This window comes from Eurosta solidaginis, unplaced genomic scaffold (assembly GCF_040869045.1).
Source record: "Eurosta solidaginis isolate ZX-2024a unplaced genomic scaffold, ASM4086904v1 ctg00001171.1, whole genome shotgun sequence".
Classification (NCBI taxonomy): Eukaryota; Metazoa; Arthropoda; class Insecta; order Diptera; family Tephritidae; genus Eurosta; species Eurosta solidaginis.
In genome coordinates, this window is record NW_027136985.1 from 271,009 (window position 1) to 282,284 (window position 11,276).

Below are 11,276 nucleotides of genomic sequence, written 5' to 3' on the forward strand. Positions count from 1 at the left end.
TGAAGTAAAACTTGGATAGTGAAAATGACAATTTCAATGAATTGCATGAGAAATTGACGTCGGAGGAAACTGAGCATGTTAAGCAGCTACAACATATGTAGCTTAGATGTTGTTAAAGTAGATTTGAAGGTATTGTCACGGATATTACCACCCCTAAGTTATCCCATCACTAAGGCGATGCTAAGGCCATGCCAAGCAGTATTTACGTTAATAATCAAATCAAGTATACACATATATAAGGCAGCCCAGAGAGATGTCACACACAGATGCATTTACTTATACGGCTATGTGCGCGCGAGAGACTGTAAACTACAAACATTCACATCAATAATTCAATCTTTATGTGTTTACATAAACGAATAAATAATTGCGTCTACACATATGTACGTATACGAGCAGCGGAGCGGCAATGCACAAACACATGCATATAACTTATCTCAGTGGTCACAAGAGAGGGCAATAATTTGTGCACGTAGTTGTGGCTGGCGATTTTGTAGCCGAAACAACTAGTAACTTCTGGAAATCGAAGAGCCTAGAAGTATGCAGCGTAAACTATAAAAGCGGTGCAGGCGAGTAAGAAGTAATTCAGTTTGATTTGAGTTGATCAGCAGTTACGACTAAGAAGATATCTAGCGAGCAATACCAGTATTATTTTGATTAGTGGAGTTTCATTTGAGCTATCAGTTTGGTTATTAAGCTATTCGTTGCACAGTTTGAGTGTTATTGTGAAGCATTTTAATAAAGGCCATTTTTCCATTATTCAATAGGGGGACTCATGATAGCATATAAACTTATAAGGTGTAAAATTATATCCATTTACACACGCGGTTATATGAACGCACCTAGTAATACTCTTGATAAACTTGATTGTTTTTCAGCTGTATTATTTCCAAAAAATTTTTTTGGATTGTTATACAAATTTAAAAATACCAAGATTAAGTGAAAAATCAAAACTAAAACGCCTTTACTTGCTGATGTTGGAGATTTTTGATGAAAATGCCGTCTGTAATGTCTGCAAGGTTGCATTCCTTTGAGTTTACCGCGTTTACACAACGAAATGTGCGCGTAAATTTATACAAATTGTGTAAATGATTTTTCATACAAAATTTGACAGCTCGTGCGTAAACTAGATAAATTTATACGTTTACACACTTTATAAGGCATTTATACGGTTACATGAGTCCCCCTAATATTGGAGTTATTTATTCAACAGTTTAGCGATACGAACCTAGCAAAAGGGGCAAATAAGAGGATTTGCAGCAAATTCGTTACAGTATGTTTGCGATTTTTATATGTACATATTTGCCGTATTTCAGTGAGTTTTACACCTCTGGCTCACGCTCACGGGAATGCTCTGAATCATTGAGAGACTTGAAAAGCAGATGTCGTGAAATTTTCGCACACGTGAAATGTGATAGGCAGATGTCGCCGCTATTTTTCATTTAACTCATAGGGCGAAAGGCTAAGCAGCGACATCTATTTTTGAAAAATTTGGTTTATTAAAGGTCGCGTTGCCAACCTAAAAAGAAGTAATTAACAAATTATCTGGCTCACAAATTGAACCAGACTTCTATCTGGATTTATCTGGCTCAAATCGTTGTTGTTGCATTTACATGCAAAATTATTTATCTGGCTCAGGATTTTGCCACCGGATGATGGCAATTATGTTTCCAATACTTTATAAAGATCATTCTTTTGTTACCATGTTTTTTTACTATGTTTATTTATTAACTTCTGAAACTCAAATAAATTTGTTCATCTCTTTTCTAGGAAAATCAGAAAATGCTAACAAATCTCGAAAACAAGCAACATTCGAATATGGAAAAATTACAACAATTACAAGATGAAAAAATTTGTTTGGAAATAAAATTAAAGGAAACCGATGCAATGCTAGAAAGAGAAATCGCAGATAAGCGGAAAAATTAAAAAAATTGTAAAATTGGGATCTTGCGAGGAAGTAGTCAATTTCATACGTCAGCGATTAGGGACGGCACTAAAAAACTGTCACAAATATGGTAGGAGGTAAACCGTATATAATTCAATAGTTACTTTTGAGAATATCAGGCCAATTCTAAACAAAAATTCCGTTCGAGTTTTAAGAAAACTTATTTGTACAAATTTGTGCTGAAATATGAATGTACATTCTACCACAATATTCTCACTGTTAATACAACAACAACAACAACCATAATAGTCTTTATTTTAAGTAGAAAATATATCATAAGCAACAGAAGAGCTCTTGGTATATCTGATGCAGCCATCCAGAAATTGCGCAAGGATTTTTAAGAAGGCTTAAATAGATTTTGGCATATGGCAAAAGGTGAACTCAACTCGACTTGGCCGCCAGAAAATTGCTTTGCTGAATGAAAGCAGGCAACTCCAGCGGATTTGTGTTATCCCGCCGGTCTTCTTCTTATGCTCCTCTGTTGATGTTGCTGTGGCACCAATTCATTGCTCATTTCAGTGAATACCACATGAAATGCAACAATGTGCATTTTTTATACCTTATTTCTTAATTTCAAACAAATTGGCAACAATAATTAAACTTTACAATTTTTTAAACAAAATAAGAAATGCGCAACGAAATTTCAATTGACAAAACAGCTGACTTCGAAAATTCGAAATTCCTATTCCCCAATTATTCTTCTCCCTAGGAGAAAAGAATTGGAGGAATTTTTCCGCGGGAATAAAAAAATCCGCGAGAACATTTAGAATTGGTCTGAATATTTTGATTTGTAAATCCTTTAGCTCTTTGATACATGCTTAGCTCCCAACACTATTGGCGATGGAACTGGCTGCGACAATATGACAGCTGTTATTGTACGTTTTGAATCTAAACTCCTTGATATGCCGACCAAAATAAAACCAGAAGAAATCGTTCTTATCAGAGACATTGTTGTAAAAACTTCCCGGTAATGGTGTACAACAGAAAGAAAAATATAGTCTTAAACGTGCAACTTCTCCCACATTGGACGAAAACACCAACTAACAGCCTGATTCTAATGTGGTAACAACTTTCTTCACCACGGAAACTTTCTTCACCACGGAAACTTTCTTCATGTGGTAATTTTTGTGCCCTTTTGGTATTCTGCCCACGAAAGTAGCCGGATAATTGTTTACCTACTAAAATATGTGGTAACATCGATGTAACCACACAAAAGCTGTTGTTTAGAAAAAGCCAATACTGAAAAATAAAGAATTGTGAGCGCAAATAAATAAACATAATAGTACAAAAGTGTTGCCTCTTGCTATACATATTTGTTTCCATGTACTTTCACAGTATATATTACAACATAGCTATGTAAAACGTATGCATGTATGCACATATGTATATACACATCGTCCCGTTTATTCGTTAACATGGAATCTACGAGTGACACATCGTCGGTAAAGCCATGGCGGAACCATACACGGTAGCAACATGGTGACATACAAACATAAATAAAAATTCCATCTACTTCGTTTTTGTAAAATCGATGTACAAATGTCAAAATCGTACTGCGCCGGAAGTTGATGTCTCAAATTAAATAAAAAAAAGTTTCTATTTAGCTGTCCCATGCTGCCACCTTGTATCGTTCCGCCATGGGTAAAACGAAGAAAACCAACTTTTAAATTTCACCACAGACACTGGTGAGTTTTTCGGTGATGCCAGCGTTACTACTTTGACCAGAATCGCGAATAAAACAACTGGTAACGATTTTCGGTTGCATAATGTTCTGGGTACTATTTTACCGGTAACGCTAAGAATCGAGCCGTAAGTCGAAAATGCTCTAACTCGCACCGCCCCAACTTTAAAGTAATTCAATAATGTACTTAAACATGCCCAATAAATCAAATCATGTTAATCACATATTTATTTTTCCTCTTTTCTTCATCCAACAGTTAACAAGTTCTATGAGAGGGCTATCCATGAATCCATTGAGGCAACCGGCTCCGACTGCTCCGCAACCCAATACACCATATACAAATGCTAATTTACAAGGTGCTTCTCAAAATAATGCTAATCAGCAAGATGCTCTACCATTATCCAATGGATCACGAACTGGCGTGCAAGCGCAACAACGGCACCAACCACAACAACAACTGAATAATTTGTCAATATGCCAATGGTCAAACAGCTAAGCCGCCGCCTCAAGCCAATGCGCCCACTTCCATGTATTTTCCAGCGCTTCCAGCAACGACACCGCCAGGGAAAGCTGTACCTGGTGGTCCCAATCAGATGGCTATAAATAGCGCAAATATACCTGGCTTGCCTCATATAATTTAATATTTTGTGTCTAATAAATTTTGTTATATTTCTAGACTGGTCCTCCTCAAAATGGTTAACCACCAGTTTCAGCTACACCACCAAGATCAATTGCAGGCGGTGTTACATCTCCATACCAGCAAATACCACCGCAATATGGTCCAACAGCCATTTGGTGGCCATGAGCAACACGGTCCTCCAGGTATGCCACCCGCATCTACTGGACCGGGTGCCGCCATGACACCACATCCAGTTATGCCAAGGTACCTATATACCACAACAGAAAAAAAACAGCAAACGGGTTATGCAATGCCACAACAGCAGCAACAACCTCCCCAGCCTGGCTATCCGTCAATGCTACAACAGCCGGGCTATCCACCACCTGGTTATCCTCCACAACCTCAGCAGTCAGGTTATCCTCTACAACAACCAGGTGCATCAGGTGGTTACATGGGTAAAATGATGCCACCAACGCAACAGGCGCCAATGCCCAATCGGCCACCCATGCCGGGTCAACCCCCAATACCCGGACGTCCTGGTTATAATGTATGCTAATACAACTAATATATTTCAAATATTGCTGATGATTCTTTTTATATTATTTTCTTTAGCAACCAGCTGCACCTGGTACTGGTATGTATCAACAGCCGCAACAGTATGCTCAAGCCCAACGCAGTTTAGATGTCAAATCCTATAAGCGTAATCATTGAAAATGAAAGTAGTGCTGGTGGTGCTTTTGTTATTATTTATTAATATACATAACTATTTTCATTATCATAAACAAATCTTAGTTTGGAATTACGGCCAAGTATTGAATATTTTCTTTTTGGTGACCAAAGCGACGCACAGTGTTTCGTGTAGAACAAGCTAGCTGAAAAACTAAGTTCTTATTCCAAGAAAAGTGTAATGAGAAATGAAAGAAAACAAACAAAATAACGGGATTTTTGCTTTTTTTTTTTGATATTTCTGCTCATATATATTGAGTAATTGAAGTAAGAAGGCAGGAGTGGCCGTAAAATGCATTGATTAATTTGCAAAATTCTTGTTGAATATTAAGCTTCATATTTCTTTTAAGTGACCACTTTTATATAATTTTTTTGATGGATTCTAAGCTCGAAGGTAAGTAAATTTTTTTAATAGTAATTCTTTCACAATTAGAGTATTTTCAATCACCCTTATCGCGAAGTTCACGCGGAAAAGTGTTCGCCTTCACATCTTTTGTTCGGGTGAACTTTTTCCGCCTATCGGCAATTTCGGGCGAACAAAAGTTCACTTCGAAACAGCTGATGCTCTATTGTGAATTAGCAGCGAACAAATAATTTACTTGCAATTGTGTAAATTTTGTAACCAAGCACCAATAACAAGTTAATTTTTTTCAATTAGTTTTCGCCAATATTACAGGCTAAACAAGTCGGCATTCTAATATTTGCTAGTTATTCTTACCACTCCTTGCCACCATTGAAGCAAAAATTTGGAGTTCCACTAATTGTAAAATTGTTTACATTGCTTCGTTTTTTCGCATAGGGAAAAGGCGTCGGAAAGGACCATCAAGTGGGTCAGCCAATCTTGTTTCAGTCATGTGCTCAACATTTTGGAACCGTTGCTTTGTCTACAATGGATAACTTGGCCAACTGATACGTTGTCATAAAAAATAGAATTTACAACAATACAGGAATTTCACTTCTTCCACTCAGCTTCCGATTGTTCATTATTTATTGACTTATTTCTAATAATAAAAGAACATATAATTATAAAAGTATCAAATTTCAAAACAAAAAATTACTTAAATTTTGTTTTCCTTTCGTTCGCCTGAAAAATATAAGTGAACAAATTTCGGTGTTCATTTCGCCCGAACAAAGAGTTGCCGATAAGGTGACATCTTTTTCGAACACGAAAAATTTTTTCGCCACCCTCTGCGATAGGGTGAACAAAAACTGTGAATATTTTCGGGTGAAAATAAAACTCGCGATAAGGGTGAATGTTTAGTATTGCAATTAGGTTAGTATTGATTGAGCGCGAGGAGAATATAAATGTGAAAGCGATTCGGAGGCAATTAAGAGACAGTTCTAACGTTTTGGAGCTAAGTGATTCACTGTAAGCTAATAATTACTATTTTCAGCTATTACTATTTAGCTTTGGCCAATATTACAGGCTAAACAAGCCGGCATTCTAATATTTGCTAGATTCTTACCAACTCCTTGCCACAATTGAAGGAAAAATTTGGAGTTCCACCAATTGTAAAGTTGAGTACATGTCTTCGTTTTTTCGCATAGGGAAAAGGCGTTGGAAAGGACCATGAAGGGGGCCTTAGCCAATCTTGTTTCAGTGAGGTGCTCAACATTTTGGAATCGTTGCTTTGTCCACAATGGATAATTTGGCCGACTGTCATAAAAAATAAAATTTACATACTTAGCAATACAGGAATTTCACTTTTTCCCACTCAGCTTACGATTGTGCATTATTTATTGATTTATTTCTAATAATAAAAGTACATAAGAGTACCAAATTTCAAAACAAAAAATTACTTACATTTTTCTTCGTTCGCCTCTAAAATGTAAGTGAACAAATTTGGGTTTCCGCGCTGTTCATTTCGCCCGAACAAACAGTTGCCGATAAGGTGAAATCTTTTTCGAACACGAAAAATTGTTTCGCCACCCTCTGCGATAGGGTGAACAAAAACTGTGAATATTTTCGGGTGAAAATAAAACTCGCGATAAGAGTGAATATATTTAACATTCCGTTATTAAGAAGAAAAGGTATTTTTTCTCTATATTTTTAAATTTAGGGACAAAAAAGTTACATACATGCGCAGACATCCGGGCTAAATTTTACATATGTTATAGCCGCAAGTATTCTCTAATAGTCGAAAGAAAAAACCATTGCGAATTCTTTGCACATATATTTTAAATTTTTTTTTTTTGTAGATTTAGTTATCTCTACATATAAAATAGGATGTATGTACGTACCAGCTCCGACGAGATATTTGTACCTTTAAAGCTGATCTGCAAACGGCAAAACCAATTCCCAGGTACAGGGAACAAACACGTAGCCATAAAACACACAAAAATAAACGCGCAAGGTCAACAAGAGCACACCAAAAGCAAAAAGGCGAAGATCACCGACTTCAACCTGCCACAACCTACCGCGCCAGTCACCAAGGCATAAAAACAGGTACATACAAAGCAATCCTAATGCAGGTATAACCACACTGGAACGCTACACAAAACAACCCCACTTGTTAGCATCTACGCCAATACCTGAATGTAATATAAATACTGCACAACTGATAACAAATCAGAACGATCAACGACACTTAAGATGGCAGCACAACAATCATCAACTATTCACCCTGTCGGAAAATCAACAACGCAAAGCAGTTTAGTTATACCCGTACCAAGAACGGATTTTTTTGAAATTTGGGTTCAACATTCGAATGAAACCAGATATAAAGAATTGTTGAGTTTCGTTGTACTTAAGTACGATTTAAGCGAAGCAGCCGAGTATTCGATAAAAAGTTTAAGCTTGCAAATATCGGCATATTCGTCGAAGCTGAATCAAAAGTGGAACACTTCTGGAAGACATAAGGAGCGATTTTTGAATAAAAACTCGGAGTGACTTACGGGTCCAGACTTCACATTTACAATAACGGTGGATTCAAAATTGCTATCAGACCAGCCAACCACTTCTTCAGGTAACCTCGGCCCCGGAAGACGAAAGAAGGACTTTGTTAGCTGCAGTGAAAAAACCAAACGGCGTCGAGTGGATGACCTCTTGCAATCTAGAAGTCCTGGTGAATTACTTCATGCGGCAGAAGTATCAACGCGTATGTCCGGCAACAGAAATGTTGCTAACATTATAAAAAAATCACAGGAAACCACTCAAATATCCGGAAAAAAGATGACATGTGAGCCAGATGCAAGATGCTTGAGCAATGTAAAAGCTTTAGCATACTACGCAAGTCGACGACTCATAGGTACAAAACGACTCGAAAGTGGAGCATCAAGGCAGGCCATAAAGTTTATCCATCATTTTATAATCTAAGAAAAGCTAAGGCAGAATGCTATCCAAATGAAATTGATGTGGGTGAAACACGTGCGGAAATTAAAGTCCAGTCCGTATTAGATAAAACTGTTGAGCGTTTAGTTATAGCAAATCAAGAAGTTTTTGTTAGTTTATTACCTACAAACTTGACGTATACATTAATCAGCAAGTGGGGTTGCGATGGAAGCTCTGACCATAGTACATATAAGCAAAAGTTTACATGCAGTTCTGACACTGATGAGTTTTTGTTTATATTTTCTTTCGTTCCTCTTCAATTACAGGATGAAAAAGGTAATATTGTTTGGCAGAATCCTCGACCTTCTTCTACCATGTATTGTCGTCCAATTAAATTTATTTTTTCTAAAGAAACAAAAGATTTTATTGTTTTTGAAACGAACAAAGTTTTAGAGGAAATAAATGCGTTGTTGCCAACAAAGAACATGCTCGAAGAATACGAAGTTTCCGTAAATCACAATATGCTTCTAACAATGATTGACGGAAAAGTTTGCAATGCTTTAACTGAAACTTCTTCCTCACAAAAGTGTTATATTTGTGGTACCACTCCAAAAGATATGAATAATGAGTTACGGGACTTTACGCCTAACCGAAATAATCTTGGTTTTGGTTTGTCTACTCTCCATGCATGGATAAGATGTTTTGAATGCTTGCTTCAAATAAGTTATCGCCTCGAAGTAAAAAAATGACAGCTTAGGAATGAGGCAGATAAAGAGAGTGTAAAGCTACGTTCCAACGAAATCCAGAATAAATTTAAAAGTGTACTTGGATTGATAGTAGATAAACCAAAACCAGATTTTGGCAATACCAATAACGGCAACACTGCTCGTAGGTTTTTCGAAAATTCTGAGGCTAGTGCTGAGATAACGGGATTGGATGTAACGCTTATCAAAAAATTCGACACTCTCCTTCGCGCATTAGCATCTGGGTACAATATAAATATCCAAAGATTTGAAAAATTTGCGGTCGAGACTAAAAAACTATATATAGATCTCTATCCATGGTTTAATATGCCTGTTACAGTTCATAAAATCTTAGTGCATAGCACTGGTATTACAAAATCAGAAATTTTACCTATTGTTCAACTTTCTGAGGAAGCACAGGAAGCCCGTAACAAAGATTTGAGCCGATTCAGGGATGATAACACACAAAAGCAGTCACGTGAAGCCACGAATAGAGATATTATGAATATGTTGCTTATAACATCGGATCCTTTAGTTAACAGTTTTAGGGAGATACCTAAGAAAAAATTTAAAAGTCTGACCTCAGAAGTCTTAAATTTACTGTCCCCCGATAATGTTGAGGATTCAATGAATACCCCAGTTGTTTCAAGCTGTCACAGTAGTTTTGCTGATGCTCATGACTATTCCACAAGTGACTCATCGAATGAAAGTGATGATAGCGAATAATAACATAATTATAAAAGATAACCTACCCTATAACTTTTTGTTGGATCAGGTTTTATTTAATTTAAATCTATTGTCTTTTCTACTTTGTATGATACTTTATTTTAAGTTTTTGTAATAAGTAATTTTCACATAATTAATTTAAATATTTACATTGTTATTATTATTATTGTAATTCACTTTTACATTCCTGAGTGGTACTATAAAATAATTTTGTGAAAATTATAGTGCCAGGATAAATACTCAAGTAAATACAAAACATGTATGGACATATGTACAGTCACTCACATAAATAAGTAGACACCCCTTTTTGGACAATTCTTACAATTTTCGCTTTCGCAAATTTATTTTAACTAATTTCCCATAAGAAAATTTGTCACGATCTATAGCAAAAACTAAATTATATTTAAAAAATGTTTGAAAAATTCGACGAATTTTCATATTTTAACTTATTTTCCATAAGAAAATTTGTCACGATCTATAACAAAAACTAAATTATATTTAAAAAATGTTTAAAGAATTCGACGAATTTCCATAAAAAATTTTAATTTTTTTCCGAATTTTTAGAATTTTTTAGAGTATTGAGATTTGTTGTACATTCAATTTAAGTACAATAAAGTAATATTCTTGACTCCTTTACATTTTTTTGGATCTATGTCACTTATTCACATGAGTTACTGTATATAAAATAAGCAAATGTATGCATATGAAGTAAAATTTTGGAAAAAATAAAAAAAAAAGAACATATGGCTGAAAAAAATGATGTTGTTGTAATAAATGACTGCATATGAAACGGAAAATCTCATAAAATAAGTTTTCCAGCTAGCTTGTTCTACACGAAACACTGTGCGACGGAAGAAGATCGCAATAAAAACTATACTGAAGCTTAAAGCGGCAATTACCCACCGACGTGTGCCGCACGTTTCACCGAACCCTCAAGCCCGTAGGAATCAATGTGTACGTCTGCGTACATGTACATAACATATTTGTGTGTGTGTTGTTTACAGATAAGCACTGTTGCCATTAACCATTTTGCATGCAAGCTTATGGAAACATCAACTTTTTCCAATTTAATTTTTGATGTTGTAAAAGGCTGGAATTAATATTAAATAAATGTAAATATATTACATATTTATAATCTGCACTTTTACGTAATTATTTCGAATTATTTTCACAATTTTTCAAACTTTAATTAGGTGTTTTTGCACAAAACTGCAAACGGTCAAAAATTAGCGCACAAAAGTTTACTAGGCAACTCTCTCTAGTGAGAGAGCGATCAGCTGCCACGTTCTTACGGAAAAAATCAAAATTGCTTTGATTTCTACGTTCCGGGCTACGTACGTACGGGCGTTGCACGTCGGTGAGTTTTCGTTTACATTGTACACTTATAAGATAGGTCATGTCAGCTGACACGTTTTTGGTACGTACGTTCGTGAGTAACTGCCGCATTACCCACCGACGTGTGCCGTACGTACGGACGTTTGTCGTACGAAACACGTTTGACCGAACCCTCAAGCCCGAAGGAATCAATGTGTGCGTCTGTGTACATGTACATAACATATTGTGTG